At 44.6% G+C, this 18,757-nt stretch overlaps 1 protein-coding gene across 1 annotated transcript in view; it reads left to right on the top strand.

Moving 5' to 3' along the window:
• XKR6 (XK related 6) overlaps nt 1-18,757 on the top strand; it is a 260,615-nt gene that overhangs the window by 191,236 nt on the left and 50,622 nt on the right. The window lies entirely within an intron of this gene.

Genomic DNA, 18,757 nt, shown 5'->3' with positions numbered 1-18,757 from the left:
TCTGATAGCTGCTCTTGGTCTGGGCATTCAGACAACGTCCTCTTTCACATTTCTCTTAATTCTCTAAATTGTCAGTTTATAAGTACGTGAAAGTTCTCCCAGTTGACCTTAAATCTTGGGGTCTGGGGAGAAGCCTTCTTGGCTGTGCTGTTGACTTGCATGCTGGCCTGGAGCTGAGCGTCTCATGCTTTCCTGAGAGTGATTGATGAGGCTCCATCTGCACGCACTGACGGGGTTCTGTCTGCACACACTGATGCCTACCCCATCCACAGGAAGAGAGTCAGTTACTTTAAAGCTTCCCCTCAACTCATTTATGCACAACCACAAGAGGTCCAGAACAAGACTCATTTCTCCATCTCCTTGGGCTGCCTCACTATTGGGTCAAACATGGAAAACAGCTTTTATTCAGAACTTTAAATAAATTTTGTTGTCCAGGAAGAGACTCTTTGCCCCTCAATTGTGTTGGCCCAACTCTTCTCTTTTGAAATGAGAAATCTGGTGGCTATCGCTTTGTTTCTTTAAACATTTTTGTTCTGGAAAGAAAACAGCATAAAGAGAAAGCTCTCACTGATAAATCCTTAGCCCAGAAATGCTCTGTCAACATTTCGCCTAGTTTTATTTTTGTGTTTTCATTCACATTACTGAGATCATACTATAAATACAATCTGCATGCTGGAGTTTTCTCTTAACATCATGTTTTGAGCATTTTCTCATGTCAATAAAACAGAATTTGAATGCTTGCACATAACTTCATAGAAGAGATGAATCATAATTTGGCCATGTCTTCAACGTTGGATATTGAACTTTCCTCCACTTTCTCCATGTCTTAAACGATGCTGTGAACTGACTGAACTTCCCCTTACTTACTGTTATCAAGATGTGTTTGAAAGAGTGAGACAGCTGGGCTTAGGAAGGGGAAGAAAAGGGTTTCTGTGACCTTCCAGTTGTGGGCCATGGGGTACTTTGTACCTTAGGTTTATTCTTAGAGCAGTCACGGGAGCCAGGTTTTGCAGATGGGAAACTGAGACTGGGGGAGATGTAGGAATTTGACTGTCACGCCCCACGGCCAGTTAGCAGCTGTGCAGGCTTTGACCTTGAGTTAGTCCACTTGCAGAGCTGGCCCTCCTTCGCTGCCATGATGCTCAGTGGCAGAAGGAACAGAGTCTGTGGGGGTCTGGGCTGCAGGGTCTCACTATCAAGGGGTGTTCAGGCCTTAGCTTGTCTATGAGGGCCTGGGGGAACTGGATCCCCACTGGGGGCAGTGGGATAAATGAGTGCCCCAGCTTGGAGAACTGGGAGAGGTGAATCTGCTGGGTTGCGGGGTTGAGTGTCTGCCAAAGTTTCCAGCCTGCTTTGCTGAAAACTAGCTCAAGTCCCTGCGTCTTGTCCACCACTTTTCTCTACCGCTCTTAATAAATCTGAATCACAGCATTTGGCTTTGTACTCATGAATTTGAAGTGGAGTTCTTACCAGGCCTGTCAGCAAGATGGAGAAGGGCAGGTGAGAAGGAGAACTGAATTCTAGGAATCTGGACTATTTTTAAACACATCCTTGTTATTCTAGATCTTACAGGTCACTGGTACCAGAGAAGAATTTTGCAGACCTGACAGCTGGTGTTAAAACAATTAGGCTCAAAATGACAACCAAGGGATATGTGTGTGTGTGTGGCCACACTTCCTCTTTCTCCTTGTATTGTGGGGCAGATTTCCTAGACATGTCTGAGGTGGAGCCAGCTGGGTCACGGAGGACGGGTGATTTGGGGAGTGAGCTCCAGACTGGGTTTTGGGGAGAAGTTGTGACCCCCACTCTGTCACACACAGAGATGTCACCCCAGACCTATGCTCCCCTCCCTGACCTCAGCCTCTTCTTCCATAAATGGCAGGGCAGGGTGGGGTGAGGGGAATTAGGACCTCTCTAATGCTGAAGATTTGATGCTTTTGAACTGTGGTGTTGGAGAAGACTCTTGAGAGTCCCTTTGGACTGCAAGGAAATCAAACCAGTCAATCCTAAAGGAAATCAGTCCTGAATATTCTTTGGAAGGACTAATGCTGAAGCTCCAATACTTTGGCCACCTGATGCAAAGAACTGACTCGTTGGAAAGACCCTGATGCTGAGAAAGACTGGGGGATGGAGAAGAAGGGGGTGATAGAGGATGAGATGGTTGGATGGCATCACCGACTCAGTTGAGATGAACGTGAGCAAACTCTGAGAGATAGTGAAGGACAGGGAAGCCTGGCGTGCTGCAGTCCATGGGGTCGCAAAGAGTCAGACACGATTTAGCAACTGAAGAACAACAAAAATCCCCCTTCATCCCCAGATCTGGATCCTGTGATTGGGACCACAGATGCCTCTTGGCACACTAGTTTATGGTCATCGTGAGCCCCAGTCATCCCCTACTCACCCTGGTCATGCCTACCATTCTGCTCTAAGAGTCTACGACTTGGCCACCCATTTTAACAGCAATTCTCTGGGAGGGACAAGAGACAGCTTTGTCTGTTTCCTGGTCCTCCGTGATCTCAGCCACATTTCCTTACCTGGACACAGCTTGCCTTTTGTTTTCATTTCCCCCAGCACTTCCCAGGCTTCTCTGGTGGCCCAGTTGGTAAAGAATGTGCCTGCAATGTGGGAGACCTGAATTTGATCCCTGGGTTGGGAAGATCCCCTGGAAGAGGGCACAGCAACCCACTCCAGTATTCTTGCCTGGAGAATCCCCATGGACAGAGGAGCCTGGCAGGCTGCAGCCCGTGGGGTTGCAAAGAGTCAGACATGATCGAGTGACTAAGCACACAGCACTTCCCACCCATCTTGACCAGAGTTCTCCAGAGAAATAGAACCAGTAGAAATAGAGACAGAGGCAAGGAGATACTTATTTTGAGGAACTGACTGACACAGTCATGGAGGCTGATGAGCCTCCATGGTCTGTAGCTGGCAAGCTGGAGATCCAGGAGAGCTGCTCTGTAATTCCAGTCTGAGTCTGAAGGCCAGCAGGCCCAAAACCCAAGAAAAGCTGATGCTTCAGTGAGAGTCTGAAGGCAGGAAAAAGTCATCATCCCAGTTCAAAGGCTGTCGGGCAGGAAGAATTTTCTCTCATTCAGAGAAGGTCAGCCTTTTTGTTCTATTCATATCTTCACCTAATTGGATGAAGCCCACCCACATTGGGGGGGCAGTCTGCTTTGCTCCTGTGTATTGATTGAGATGCTAATCCCATCCAGAAACACCCTCACAGGCACACCCAGCATAACGTTTGAGCAAATGTCGGCACCCCGTGGCCCAGTCAGTTGACACATACCGTTAACATCACACCACCCAGTATTCTTTTTTTTTTTTTTTTAATTTTTTATTAGTTGGAGGCTAATTACTTCACAACATTTCAGTGGGTTTTGTCATACATTGATATGAATCAGCCATAGATTTACACGTATTCCCCATCCCGATTCCCCCTCCCACCTCCCTCTCCACCCGATTCCTCTGGGTCTTCCCAGTGCACCAGGCCCGAGCACTTGTCTCATGCATCCCACCTGGGCTGGTGATCTGTTTCACCATAGATAGTATATATGCTGTTCTTTTGAAATATCCCACCCTCACATTCTCCCACAGAGTTCAATAGTCTGTTCTGTATTTCTGTGTCTCTTTTTCTGTTTTGCATATAGGGTTATCGTTACCATCTTTTTAAATTCCATATATATGCGTTAGTATGCTGTAATGTTCTTTATCTTTCTGGCTTACTTCACTCTGTATAAGGGGCTCCAGTTTCATCCATCTCATTAGGACTGGTTCAAATGAATTCTTTTTAACGGCTGAGTAATATTCCATGGTGTATATATACCACAGCCTCCTTATCCATTCATCTGCTGATGGGCATCTAGGTTGCTTCTATGTCCTGGCAGTCAGGATGGCTGCTATCCAAAAGTCTACAAGCAATAAATGCTGGAGAGGGTGTGGAGAAAAGGGAACCCTCTTACACTGTTGGTGGGAATGCAAGCTAGTACAGCCGCTATGGAAAACAGTGTGGAGATTTCTTAAAAAACTGGAAATAGAACTGCCATATGACCCAGCAATCCCACTTCTGGGCATACACACTGAGGAAACCAGATCTGAAAGAGACATGTGCACCCCAATGTTCATTGCACCACCCACTATTCTTTAGCCAGCCACACACTCGTGGTTTTTCATGCCCCGTTACAGATGTTCGTGTCCTCAGGCCATTGCATGTACTATCCACTGTGCCTGGAATGGTCTTCTCTAATATAAGAAGAAATTCTGTTCGTGGTGCCTTGTTGTTTTTAGCAATTTTATTATTTTTTTTGACTGTGGTAGGTCTTCAAAGCTGCAAGGGCTTTTCTCTAGCTGTGGAGCGCGGGGCTGCTCTCTTGTCGTGGTGGGCGGGCCTCTCATTGTGGCGGCTTCTCTTGTTGCAGAGCACGGGTGCTGGGGCTCAGGCCTCGGTGACCACGGCCCGTGGGCTCGGTAGTTGCGGCTCCAGAGCATCGATGACCGTGGCCGTGGGCTCAGTAGTTGCAGCTCTAGCGCATGGGCTCCGCAGTTGTGCTCCACAGGTTTAGTTGTTCCCCCGCGTGTAAGGTCTTCCTGGATCAGGGATCAAACCTGTGTGTCCTGCTTTGGCAGGCAGATTCTTTACCACTGGGCCACCAGGAAAGCCCCTGATTATTTTTTTTCAAATGGCATTTCACCAGCTAGAAGGAGAAAGCAAGCTTGGCAGTATTGGGAGGCGGCTGAGGGCATAGACTCCAGGTGCACACACTGGCTCTTCTGTCTGCTAGCTCTCTGGCTTCAGGTTAATCTGTGCTCCGTCGTCTTGGCCTGCGTGTACTTGCTTCATGGGGAGAAAATGACTGTGCTTGCTTCATGGGGTAGTTATGAGGATGGAGGGAGCTAAAGCAGGTGAAACTCTTAGAGCCGTGTCTGACACACAGACGGCTGAGGTACTTGTAGGTGATGTGGTTGTCTTTGCTGTAGCCCCAGGATTAAGCAAGGTGCCTGACGTATACTGGGTACCCCTAAGTTTCTGTTGAGTGGACTCGTTTTTAATAAAGTGAATATAGAAAATGCGAGGGACTTCCCTGGCAGCCCAATGGTTAAGACTTTGCCTTCTAGTGCAGGGGCTATGGTTTCCATCCCTGGTCAGGGAGCTAGGATCCCACGTACTTTGGGGCCAAAAAACCAAACCGTGAAACAGAAGCAGTGTTGTGACAAATTCCATAAAGACTTTAAAAATGGTCCACGTTAAAAGAATCTTGAAAAGAAAATATGAAAGTCAGTACAGGTGAGTTAGTTTGAGAGAAAAACTGGAGCGACGCCTTTGCGTGTGTGTGTGTGTGTACACATCTGTCTAGTTGGTGGGGGAAGACTTTGCTTATTTCGCTCCCCATCCCCTAAGGCCAGTCCTTTTCTCATGGACAGGAACTGTCTTTACACAAACACATATGCACGTTTCTGTTGACACCACCAGGAGACAGAAGGCTGAGAAAACAGGGATGGGTGGATATCATGTTTCATTCTTTTTCAAGGAGGAAACTTGCAAGGGAAATCTGTCATTGGCAAATATTTTATTTCTTGCTCTCAACAGAATAGAGACACGCTGTGCTCCTTCACACTTAACTTCCGCTGTATATGAAGAAGGTTTGAGAGAAAAGTAGAGTCCATAGAAAAGCTCTTCAAAGCCTTTGCTCTAATTAGCTGGAGGCCATCAGAAAATACTGTCAGGAGAGGACAGAAGAGGACAGAAACCACTGACAAAGTAGGACCGTGACGTCTGGAGCTTTGGGCTCCCAGATGTAATAAAACTCGGTGTGCCCATGGATCCACTCACCCTCAGGAGAGCCTCTTAATAGAATAGAGAGAATCATGGTGAGTTACAAAGGTATATTTTAGTCAGTATCCGTGAAAAATATCATTGATCTGAGAAGTTGCTAACAGATAATGATGACCAAAGAAAACATGTAATTTTTGAGCCATTGCCTCCTTTAAAATTTCTCTCTACATTTAGATTTCTGTGGATCTGTAGCATAGGCTCCCAAAACTTGGTCCTGAAGGGGTTTTCGAGTAGATATAGTTCACCCTCAGTGATCATGTAAGTAAGGAAACTGAGGCCCAAGAGGGTGACTTGCTGGCGGACAAGTGTGGCCAGTGTGAATTGCAAATTTTTCATTGATCCATCACATTCACTCAGCCCTCACCTGACCATGTTCAGCAAAGAAATGAGATGTTGTCAAAAAGATCCCAATACTTGGAGCCAAACCAGTGTGAGATTTGTGTAATATGATAAATGGTGTGTGAATGTGGTTGCACACACAGGTGTAACCTCTCCAGACTTCGCAGCCCTGCCTGGAAGCACCAGATTCCAGGAGACTGGAGTGATCCTCCCATGCTCGCCCAGGCTGGGTCAGCCTCTAGCATGTGGCCAAAATCCCGCCTGGTATTTCACTGACCTGCTACAGCCAGAAACACCGGAGATTGTGTGCTCCCTGGCTGGGCACCTGAGAGGCCTGCCCGGCCCTGGCTCTGACCTCAAACCCTATCTGGGAGCCGAGGTCCCTCTAGAAGCACCCATGAGGCAATGTGGCCACCCACTCTGGTTCCAGGCCTGAGGTGCTGGCCCCGTGAGGCCAGTGCAGCCACTCCAAAGGACAGTGTCTGGAGGTGTGTGACGAGCCCAGGCTTGAGTCAGAGGGCGCCGATCTCCCTGGAGCCTCTGGTGTGGTGATGTCGGTGGGTGGCCACATTGCATCACAGAGGGATGCAACTAGAGGGACCCCAGCTAGGGGGTGCTTCTAGAGGGACCTCAGCTCCCTGCTGGGGGATGAGTTCAGAGCCAGGGCTTGGCAGGCTTTCGGGTGCCCAGCCAAGGAGGACGCAGTCTCCAGTGTTTCTGGCTGCAGCAGTAAGTGAAATACGAAGTGGAATTACGGCCACATCATAAGGGCCTACCCAGACCGGGTGAGCACAGGGGTTTGCTGAGCTCAGAATTCACCCGAGACCCCACCCTGACAGCTTGCGGGTGGGCTGAGGTTGCAGGTATGGAGTGAGGTGCAGGTGAGGCTGCTTCTGTGGCTATGGCTGAGTGGACTGGGGAGCCCTCAACCCTCTTTGGAAGAACTTGGCTTTTGGGTGATTGAAACCCCAATGGGCACCTCCCGAGGGAACACAGAGGAGGAGCCAGGGGTTCCAACTTGTCAGGAGTCAAGTGGGCTGGGGGTAGGACTGCTCCATGACAGCAGGCAAGGGAGGGGATAAGGCTGAGGCTGGGAAGGAGACAGAGCAGACAGAAGATACAGGGGCCAGCCATTGGTCCTCCCTCCTCCTCTGCACCCCCTTCCAACCCCCCTGGATCAGGAGCTTCAGTTGCAGGGACACCTGCTGTTTGAGCCAGAGCTTTGCGATGTGCCCCCCTGAAGACGCAGGGTCTGCCCCCTCGCCTCACCGTTCAGCCCCCACCTCGCTGACTCACACCGGCCAAGGAGGGTCCATTCACAGCGAGAGAGGTGGAGTCAGAGGGGTCTCCGTGGCTGGGCCTGCACCTCCTCCCCCACCCCAACAGCTCTTTCCCCCTACCCCCTTCCTCTCCTTCCTTCCTGTCATGACGTCACCTCTCGCCACTGCCCTGACACCCGGTCCGCCCCTCCTGCCGTCTGCTGCTCTGCTTCCTGACTGCAGAGATGCCGCGAGTGGTAGGTGCCGATTAAGATGGATGGATTCGTAAGAGGCATTCAATGTGACTAGAATAAAAAGCACCACAGCCTCGCCTGGACGCGAGGGCGCGCGGCCAGAAAGTAGCATCACTCAGGAGATTACTTTACGACTGCAGCTCGTCCTTAAAATAGCACGGGCCCCTCCACGTTCCATTTCGATTGCTATTTATATAAATGTAGATACACGCACATATACATTTTTAAACAGAATCTTTTCTCGATTTCCCGCCTACCCTCTTCTCTTGCTCCTTATTTGTTAACGGAGACACCAATTTTTTTTTTTTTTTTTAAGAAATGTAAGAATCCAAGGTCACTGGGGAAAGGTGACATTCTCTGACCTTCCAAGGGGGTTTTCGGCTTCAGGTCAGCATGAGGGTGGCACCATGCAGGAGTTTAGTGGAGCGGGCTTGAGGTCACCGGTGTCTATTTGGTGATGCTCTGCCCAGGCTGTGGAGGATATACCCCAAGGACCACTCCCTTCTCCATCTCCCATGAGACAGCATCACCTGTGCTTTCGGAGGCTTGCTCTCCAGATATAGAGTTGACTTCTTTGATACACAGTTGCTGCTTGGTTAGCAAGATGGAGGAGGTCTGGAAATTGGTTCAAGGTCAAGTGGAAGTGGAGGCTCCCCTTCCCATGTCCTTCCTTCTTATGTCCAGTCTGGGCCTCACTTTATGATGGGAACAAGAGGGGTGAGAGTTCCCATTAACACATCAGATTTGTTTTACTTTTTAATATTATTGTATTTATTTGTTATTTTTAAAATACATTATTTATTTGTTTATTTAGTTAGCTGTGCTGGGTCTTTGTTGCAACACACAGGGTCTTGATTGCAGCACACTGAATCTTTTTGTTAGTTGTGGCTTGTGGGATCTAGTTCTGTGACCAGGGATCAAACATGGGCCCCTGGCCTTGGGAGTGTGGAGTCTTAGTCCCTGGACCACCAGGTAAGTCTCAGATGTATTTTAAAGGATCACAGGCTGCTACTCACTCAAAGTTGAACCCAAGTTTCAAGTTTCTCACTGTTCAAAGAAATAGAGACCTTTTTTAGAGACAGTGCCAAGAAATTATTGAGAGAAGCACTCTGCCCCTTTAGACAAGAAGAGAGCATTAGGGGTTAGTCAGACTCAAGGTCTCCAGCATACATTCAGAGGGGTGGGCTCGATGAACCCTTGATTCTAATAAGCATACAAAGTGAAAGTTGCTGAGCCGTGTCTGACCCTCTGTGACCCCATCAACTCTACACACATTCCATGAAATTCTCCAGGACAGAATACTGGAGTGGGTAGCCTATCCCTTCTCCAGGGGATCTTCCCGACCCAGGAATCCAGCTGGGGTCTCCTGCATTGCAGGCGGATTCTTTACCAACTGAGCTATCGGGGAAGACGTTTTATTCTAATAAGTAGCCACCAAAATCTGTTGGCCTGCGGGATGTGTGTGTGTGTGTGTGTATGTTTATGGCTAAACAATGCTGTAGAATTTCCTACCATCTATTAATTTTTTTGGTAAGCTCTTTAAAAAGTATAATTGATAGCCAAACAACAACAGGCTGGAAGAAGGTGATGTCACTGCTCGGCTATTTATAGCTCTCCATTCCCTGAAGAGTGCAGAGCTTGATATTTAGACTGCGGAGGCCTGTGGGTAGGATTCCTGCCCAGTTCTGTGCTTCCTGCTGCATGCATCACATGGCTGTCTCATGACATCCGTTGTCAACCACCTGTTTATAAGCAGGAAGCTGAAATGTGGAGCCAGCATCTAAATGGAGAATGGAATTACCCATTTCTATTTTCCCACATTTTTTTGACTCAGCTTTTCCATATATACATATACATATATACACACCAGAGAAAAACAGTGTTTGAACCAATTCCATCTAGATGTACAGTCAGGAGTAAAAAGAAAAAGTGCTGTCTTACACAGGATGAAGAAAGAAAGTTGAGTGAACAGAGATAGATATTGAAGATCAGTTACTGAAGACAGTAATCCTGCAACTTTGCTTTCAATGAAATTTAGACTAGAAACCATGGTTCTTGGTCTGGGTCCAGAGGTTCACTGATTGCTTATTCAAGTCCATAGAGAACCTTTCTGGAACCTGGGTCATTCTTTGTGTAGAAGGTCCCCTAGAGTCTGCTTTTATATTGATTTCAGCTGTTTTTTTGCTGCTAATTGAGACCTGTAGCAATCCTGTTCTTTGTTGTTGTTCAGTTGCTAAGTCATGTCCAACTCTTTTGGAACCCCACGAACTGTAGCCCACCAGGCTCCTCTGTCCATGGGATTCTCCAGGCAAGAATACTGGAGTGGGTTGCCATGCCTCCTCCAGGGGATCTTCCCGACCCAGGAATCGAATCTGAGTCTCCTGAATTGACAGGCTGATTCTTTACTGCTGAGCCACCAGAGAAGTCCCATAGCAATCCTGAGGACCCAGAAAAGATAGACTCATCTTGTTCAGATAACATCCAAATTAATCCTGAAATAGAACTGACTTCTTTGATTCCTCTGAATCAGCATGACCCCCAGGCTAGTCTGTTAGCAAGAGGATCAAGGAAGAACTAGCTAGAACTCTCAAGGGAAGGGAGGAAGGCAACTTCAGCTAGAGCAAATCTTTGAACACTGAGAAAAAGTCTGAGCCACAGCGGGTTGTGACCACAGACAGCAACTGTTTGGACCAGAGAAGGCTTTTCAGAACCATGGTCAGCAACTCCTGCTACTGTTGGTATAAGAAGAGCAGTAAAATATCTTGCAGCTGCTCCATATCCTATCTCCCAACCATACTGGCTTGTGACTAAGGACAGCTTTGGTGGGGAAGGTAGGCGCACAGAGCCGATTTTTCAGAACCACAGCCAGCAGCAGCCCACACTAAAAGCCCCAGATAGAGACTCCCTTGTACAGGGGCAATTCTTTGCTGACACTGCATTGAAAATCACTGCAAGTATAACCACTGCCCATCCAGACACCAGGCTGTTCCAAAACTTTACACACACACACACACACACACAAATTTATATAAAATGGGTCTGTCCCTTTTATAGCCTCTTCTGTGAGGTGAGGAGTATCATGATCTCAATCAGAATTTTACAAGGAATGCCATTACTTTCTAGGAGAGCATGGTGACCTCCTGTAGGTCACATTGTGCAAAAGTGACCATAACCTGATTTCCCAGTTCGTGATCTTCTCTGCAGACCATCTGATCACATGAATACCTACTGATCAAGGCAGAATCATAACATTTTATCTGTTGCCATCACATGTAGCAGAGAGAAGTTAGTGGAAAGATACCAGGAAGGAGGGACTGATTTGGCTAGATCATTTCTCACATAATCTCTTCCAGACAACTTCCCATTTATAAGGAAGCACTTTTTTTTTTCTAATAGTCTGCTACCTAGATAGGATGTTTACATGTGTATTTTGCCTCCCTCCCATCATCATTACAATGTTATTAATAATACTTTCTCAATAGCAATAATAATTTCCCAATAGCAATAATAATAGTACTAGATTCTATTCTAAATGTTTTACTTGCATGGTCTCATTAATTTTCAGAACTTCAGTTCTGCGAGATGCACATATTGTCCCATTTGGGGCTAATTTAAGACTAAAATTTAGAGAGGCTAAGCAACTACTCCAGGGAATCTTACCAACCCAGGGATCAAACCAGGGTCTGTCACATTGCAGACAGATTCTTTACCCTCTGAGCCACCAGGGAAGCCCCAGGCAACTACTAAATGTTACCTATCCAGCAGATAGTAAAGCCAGGATTGAACCTATTCTTCCAGCCACTGTACTATATTAAGAGCTATTATTTTAGCCTCCTCTCCCTTCCTCATGACTTCTTTCAACTATTGAAATGGATTTGGTGTTTAGAATTATATCTCATGTAGGTATTGGCGATCTCATGTCTCACATGGTTTGAGATTTTGGCTTAGCCAAGTTTCAGCTAACTCTCATATCCAATTGTAAGTCATTGTGTAATGACCCCTCTGGCTATCTTGTTTTTATCACAAACAATTCAACCAAGGGAATGATGAGAAAAGTGTTAACCCATGTACAGTCTTTTTCTCAGCCTTGGTGATCTCTCACTATTCATTTCCCTTAATTCAAGCAAATGAGTCAGTTATTCATGCTTTCTGCTTAACTACTGGGTTCTCCAGGTAATTGTTCTCACCTTGATGTCAGCTCTCCTGGACATTACCCCACTCTCTGTATAATATAACCATCACAGAGCCCATCCCATTAACCAGGCTGTAGATTCAGCCCCTATGTCTTGATACTTAACACAGGTAGTTGCAGGGAATCAACAGAAAAATGGAGCTGGTTCCCAGTGGTGTTCAGTGACTGTCAGGGCTGAATCTCATTGCCAATGTCAAGTCAGTCCTTCATGTCTGTCTCTTCCTGTGAGTGACCTAGAGTGTTGTGACTTCTTATCATTGGGAAACACTCCACAGTCCCTGAACAGAAGGGTAACTCTGCACCTTAGGTCCACAGCAGGGCCTTTGGCAGATTCTTGACCTTGAATTCAGAGAGCCATGACTCTTTTTTTTTTTTCTTTTGCAAGTTTATTTCTTGAAGAAGAACTGGGACCAGTCTCTGTCTGACCTCTTTCTTCCTTTGGCATCCTAAGGTGGTGCTGGCTTCCATGGCTGTGATACATTCTACACCTCTTTGCTCTGAGGTACTGATGGGCCTCAGAACAGGCCCAGAGTCCTTAACCTCTGTATGTAATGTGTAATGAAATCTATACAGTCTGCTCCTCAAGAGCTCCCATGGTCTGTGTGCACCTTGCATGGAAAAGCAGAAAGGTGGTGGGGGAAAATAGAATTGAGCTTGGAGTCCCTGCTCCTTCAGATTGTGGGTGACGCTTACATGGCAGTGGGGTTCTCAGCTCTCCTGGAAGCGAGAGTAATACCTGTAGGTCTACACAATGTCTGTAAGACCTGCTGGGGATTTCCAAAGGATGGAAAGCAGAAGGTTCCACAGGAGACCAGGATTCACCAAACAAAATGAATTCACCATTCATCATCACTGGGGGCTTTCCAGGTGGTCTAGTGATAAAGAATCTGCCTGCCAATGCAGGAGATGCAGGAGACGTTGTTTTGATCCCTCGGTCGGGAAGATCCCGTGGAGTAAAAAATGGCAACTCACGCCAGTATTCTTGCTTGGAAAATTCTATGGATAGAGGAGCCTAGCAGGCTACAGTCCATGGGGCCTCAAAGAGTCTGACATGACTGAGCAACTGAGCACACATACACGCCACTGGGTGTCTTAGGGAGAATGACCGGGTTTATTCACCTACTTGTTTATTCAGCAGCACTTTATTGAGCAGCTTTTTGTGTGTGTTCCAGGGGTTGTGCTAAGGAATGGAGAGATAATAGCAAACAAAACAGATTAAAAACTCATGGTCTCATGGAGCTTATATTCAGTTAATAGATAAAACAAATAAAGACAATGTTAGTAACAAGGAACAAAAATCAAAGCAGGGGATGCAGATATGAAGTATTGTTGGAGAGAGTGCTAAAATTTTAGATGGGCTAGCCAGAGAAAACTCCAGCAAGAAACTGACTTAACTAATATTTTAGTGGAAAATTTTAAATACACTCCAAAGTAGAGAAGAGAGCATCATTAACTTCATGTACACGTGACCCAGAGAAAGCGGTTCTTGAGTAAAAAGACCTGAGAGTAGTGAGGGGTAGGGCACACAGACGTTGGGGAGAGAGTGTTGCAGGTTTCTTCAAAGGCCCTGGGGCAGGAGCTCGCCTAGAATGTTTGAGGAACAGCAAGGAGGCCGCTCAGGCTGGATGGGGCAGGACGACAAGGGAGGGTGGTGGGAGGGGATGTCAGAGAGGAAATCGGGCTGGTATCACGGGGGAGGGATCTTGGGTACCATAGTACAAACTTCGGGTTTTTTTTTTTTTTTAAAACTTTAGTCACCATGTTGCACATTAGATTCTCGGACCTTATTCATCTCAGAGCTGAAAGTTTGTACCGTTTTTCCAACTTCACCCTATTTCTCCCACTCCCTAGTCCCTGGCAACCTATTCTACTTTCTGTTTCTGTGAGTTTTATTTTAATTTTTTAAGATTTCACATATAAGTGAGATCATGCATTTGTATTTGTCTTTCTGTACTGGCTTATTTCTAGTCCTTCTGTACTAGAAGGACTGATGCTGAAGCTGAAACTCCAATATTTTGGTCACCTGATGCAAACAGCTGACTCATTGCAAAAGTCCCTGATGTTGGGAAAGATTGAGGGCAAGAGGAGAAGAGGCGTCAGAGGATGAGATAGCTGGATTGTATCACCGATGCACTGAACTTGAACTTGGACAAACTCCCAAACATGGGAGATGGTGAGGGACAGGGAGGCCTGGCGGGCTGTAGTCCATGGGGTCGCAAAGAGTCAGACGTGACTCGGCGAGTGAACAGCAACAGCAATGGCTTATTTCACTTAACATAGTGCCCTCAAGCTCTATCCCCGTTGTCACAAATGGTAGAATTTTCTTTTGTCTCGTGGCCACGTAACATGGTGTTTTGTATATTATCACTGCAGTATGGTTATCCATTTGTTTGTTGATGGAAGCTTAGGTTGTTTCCATATCTTGGCAATTGTGAATAATGCTGCAATGAACGTGGAGTGGGTACAGATATCTCTTTGAGATAGTGATTTCATTTCCTTTATACAGTCTATCCAGAAGTGGGATCACTGGACTGTATGGTAGTTCTAGTCATGCTGTTTTTCCATAGTGGCTGTACCAATCTACTTTCCCACCAATAATACACAGTGGCTCCTTTCTCACCACATCCTCACCAGCACTGGTTATTGTCTTTTTGATGACGGTCATTCTAACAGGTATGGTATGAGAGGTCACTGTGGTTTTGATTTGCATTTGCCTGATGAGTCAGTGATGTTGAGCATCTTTTCATATTCCTGTTGGCCACTAGAATACCTTCTTTTTAAAACTGTCTATTCAGTTCCTCTGTTCCGTTTTAAATCAGATTATTATTTGTTGTGTTTTGCTGTTGTGTGGGTTCTTTATTGGATATTATTGGATATCCAATTGGATATTATTATTATTTGGACATTAATCCCTTATCAGATACAGGATTTGAAAATATTTTCTCTCATTCCGTAAGTTGCTTTTTCATTTTGCTGATGGTTTCCTTTGCTGGGCAGAAGTAAGGTCCTTGGATTTTGAAGTAAGATCTCTAGATTTTGATCTCACTGACATGGGAGTCACTGCAGATTTTTTGAAGAGATGAGATGATTCACATTTTAACAGGAGCCTTCTCATTTCAGTGAAGGATAGACTATGGGGACAAAAGTAGCAATTTTTTTTTTCCTTCAGGGAAGATCTATTGCATGGTAGTGATTGAGGTGAAAGAGAAGGGTATTGGATTAAAACAGTCACATGAAGGCTAATAAGGAGTGGTTGAAATATGAATATATGTTTGAAGGCTAAAATAATAATAGACTGGATGTGGATATGAGAGAAAAAATTCAAGTCTGACTCCAAGGTTCTGGGCCTGAACAGCTGGAATGGTGGCCTTCCCCATTTTCTCAACTGTAAATTGATGCTGCTGCTGCTCTTAGCAAGTGGATCATTGAGAGACTCTGAGTGAATTGATGAGCTAGCAATGCCATTTTAGATTCCTTGGGCAGAAGGCACCTCTTCAGGAAATAGTATCGTGGCACCTAATTGGTCATCTCTACATGGATGTGTTTATCGTGTTTTGGAGTTTCTAAAATTTGAAGCTGCTTAAATATTACTTTCTTAATACACAGGTAATATTTGTAGATTGCTATATATCATGCACTCAGCTAATCCAATCACATACATTTAGTTTAATCCTTAAAGCAAACCTGTGAGAAAGATCTTAGTATCCTTATTTTGGGGCTTCCTAGGTGGCACTAGCGGTAAAGAACCTGCCTGCCAGTGCAGACACAGGTTTGATCCCTGGGTCGGGAAGATCCCCTAGAGGAAGAAATGGCTCTTTGGTGTTCAGTGTTCAAGAACCCCCTCCAGTGTTCTTGCCTGGAGAATGCCACGGACAGAGGAGCCTGGCAGGCTACGGTCCATGGTGTGGCAGAGTGGGACGCGCCTGAAGCGACTTAACACGGGTGTACATCCTTACTTTACAGATAAGAAAACTGAAGGTCAGTGAACTTAAAAGGAAAAATGACCGTGATCACTCAGCCTGTCTGTGGCACAGTGCAATTTAAACCTAAGTGCGTCTGATTCTAAAGTTTTCTCTCTTAAATGTTGACAGTCTACTGCCAGGGCCCCCTACTTCTGGGATCTAATGCCTGATCATCTGAGGTGGAGCTGACGTAATAATAGAAATGAAGTACACAATAAATGTAACATGCTGGAATCATCCCCAAACCATCCACACCCCACTCCCTGGTCTGTGGAAAAACTGTCCACGAAACCGGTCCCTGGTGCCAAAACGGTTGTGGACCGCTGGTCTGCTGCCTTCCACTTCCTTTTTTTGCTCAAAACCCAAAAGCCCCCCTCTTTTGATCAGAGTTCTACCACCTCTTAGTAGCAAAAAATTATTTTAAAACTTCTCCATAGTACCACAGTCTTGAAATATAAAGATGATAGTGGTCCTTTTATCTTTAATGTGAGTTATAAATTTTTTCCCAATTGATTATTTGTCTTGATTTTATGGTATTTTGTTTCATGAAAAAATTTACTTAAAAAAATCACATTTGTAGATCCTTTTTTTAGGGTTAGGGCATAGTGTCATATTTAGCAAGGCTGTCTGGATGATGAGATTATAAAATAATTTCCTAATTTAACAATTTCATTTTATGTTTAAATATTTGCTCCATCTGAATTTTACTTGGGGTATGTTGTGAAGCAGTGTCCACTTTTCACTTTTCCTGGGTTCTAAAGATCTGTGTGGGGCTTCCCTGGTAGCTCAGCGGTAAAGAATCTATCTGCAATGCAAGAGCAACAGGAGACACGGGTTCAGTCCCTGGGTGGGAAAGATCCCCTGGAGGAGGGCATGACGACCCACTCCAGTAATCTCGCCTGGAGAATCCCCATGGACAGAGGAGCCTGACGGGCTGAGGTCCATACGGCCGCAAAGAGTCAGACATGACTGAAGCGGCTTACCACGCAAAAATCTGTGTGATCATCACTTATGAAGAATGCCTCCCTGTCCCCAATTGACTCAAAATAAATGTTGTCTTTGTGGTTTATTATATATTCCAATATACTTTTCAGTCTATTTCTGGCCTTTCTAATCTATTCGGTAGATCTGACTGTACCTATTTGTCAGCGCTACACTGTTTTAACTATTAATATTATATAGCTTTGTAATTAAAAAATTTTTTTTTGACGTGAATCATTTTTAAAGTCTTTTTTTGAATTTGTCACAACATTGCTTCTATTTTTAAAAAAATGTTTTTGGCTTTTTGACCACAAGGCACATGAGATCTTAGCTCCCCAGACAATCGAACCCATACCTCCTGCATTGAATGGCGAAGTCTTAACTGTTGGACCGCCAGGGAAGTCCCCTGTGATTTTTTTTTAAATCATTTATTAGTAGTCTGCTATTACTCCTGTTTTTACAGAAATTTCCTAAGTATACTTATTTGTTTATTTTTCCATGTGAATTTGAGAGCCTGCTCATCTAGTTAAACAAATATCCATTAGTATTGTTATTGGAGTCAAGTGAAATTTACAGATTGACTTAGGGAGAATTCTAAATCTTTTCAATGTTGGAACTTCCTGTTCAGGAACACAGGATGCCTTTCCATCTGTTTAAGTCACAGTTGAGTTTTAATATTTTCTTCATACGCATTTCCCAGTGAATATATTTCTGTGACTGTATTTTAGCTTTTGTGTTACTATTATACAGCACTTTCGTTCACTAGTTGTTTTCATTTGGAAAGCTGATGGCTACTGCTTACTAATTCTGTACTTAACAACCCAGTTGAATTCCTTTACTTATTTAATTCTCTGAAGTTTTCACTTGAAAATAATAATAATTTTACCTTCTCCTTTCTAGTTTTTATATTTTTTTCTACCTCTATCTCTAGTTTGAGTTCACTGGTACCTTCAGACCAATGCAAAAAAATTCATATTTCTTGGCATTTCAAAGCATTCTTGTGATACTTCAAATGTTTCCTAAATAAGCATGATACAGCCTTTTGAGTCGAGGGATGTGTGTGTGTGTGTGTGTGTGATCATGTATGCAAGTTAAGTATTTTATTGTATTTTAAGATGAAAGCAAGAGTTTTATTTTGATTGAGAATGGATGTTGAATTTTATAATAAAGTGTTTTTTTCAGTGTCTATGGAGATGATCGTATGATTTTTCTCTTTTGATCCATTAGTATGGAAAGTTATGGTAGTAGACTTCTTAACATACCCCTATGTTTGCAGGATACATAACTTGTTTGTCTGAGATATGTCTTTTACTGTCCTGATGGATTCTGTTTGATAATATCTTATTTGAGTTTGCAGTGCTATTTCTAAGTAAGGTTGGTCTACAGTTTTTAATTTATGTTATTGTCTTTTAGGTTTTGTTGCCAGTGTTATACTGACTTTATAAAAAATTCTGTAAGCTTTCCTTCTTTTTCTGTGCTCCAGAACAGTTTGAATTGCATGGCAGTTGTCTTGTTTCTTCAGGATTAAATAGAATTTTCTGTTAAACTGATTGGGCTCAGTTTTTTTTAGTGGGCTCAACTCCGCAACAACTTTTTCTGTGATCATTATTTTCTTTACTTCTATCTTTCTAAAGATTGGTTTTGGTAATTTGTACATTTCCATAAAATACTTAATTTCACTCAGGATTGCAGGTTTCGCTGTGTGGCATGGAGCACCTAAGTCATTTCCTCATCCCGTTTCTCATCTTGTGCACTTTGCTTTCTTCCCTGCTTTCCTTGATTGTGATGGATAGCAATTTATTTTACTTTTTCTCAAAGAAACAGCTCTTAAATTTATATATCAACTCATTTAAAAAATCGTTGAGGAACTTCCCTGATGGTCCAGTGGTTAGGACTCCACACTTTCACTGTTTAGGGCTTGGGAACTAAGATCCCGC

This window comes from Cervus elaphus, chromosome 29 (assembly GCF_910594005.1).
Source record: "Cervus elaphus chromosome 29, mCerEla1.1, whole genome shotgun sequence".
Classification (NCBI taxonomy): domain Eukaryota; kingdom Metazoa; phylum Chordata; class Mammalia; order Artiodactyla; family Cervidae; genus Cervus; species Cervus elaphus.
The sequence above is the reverse complement of the archived record's forward strand: the minus strand, read 5'-3'. Positions and strand labels throughout refer to the sequence as shown.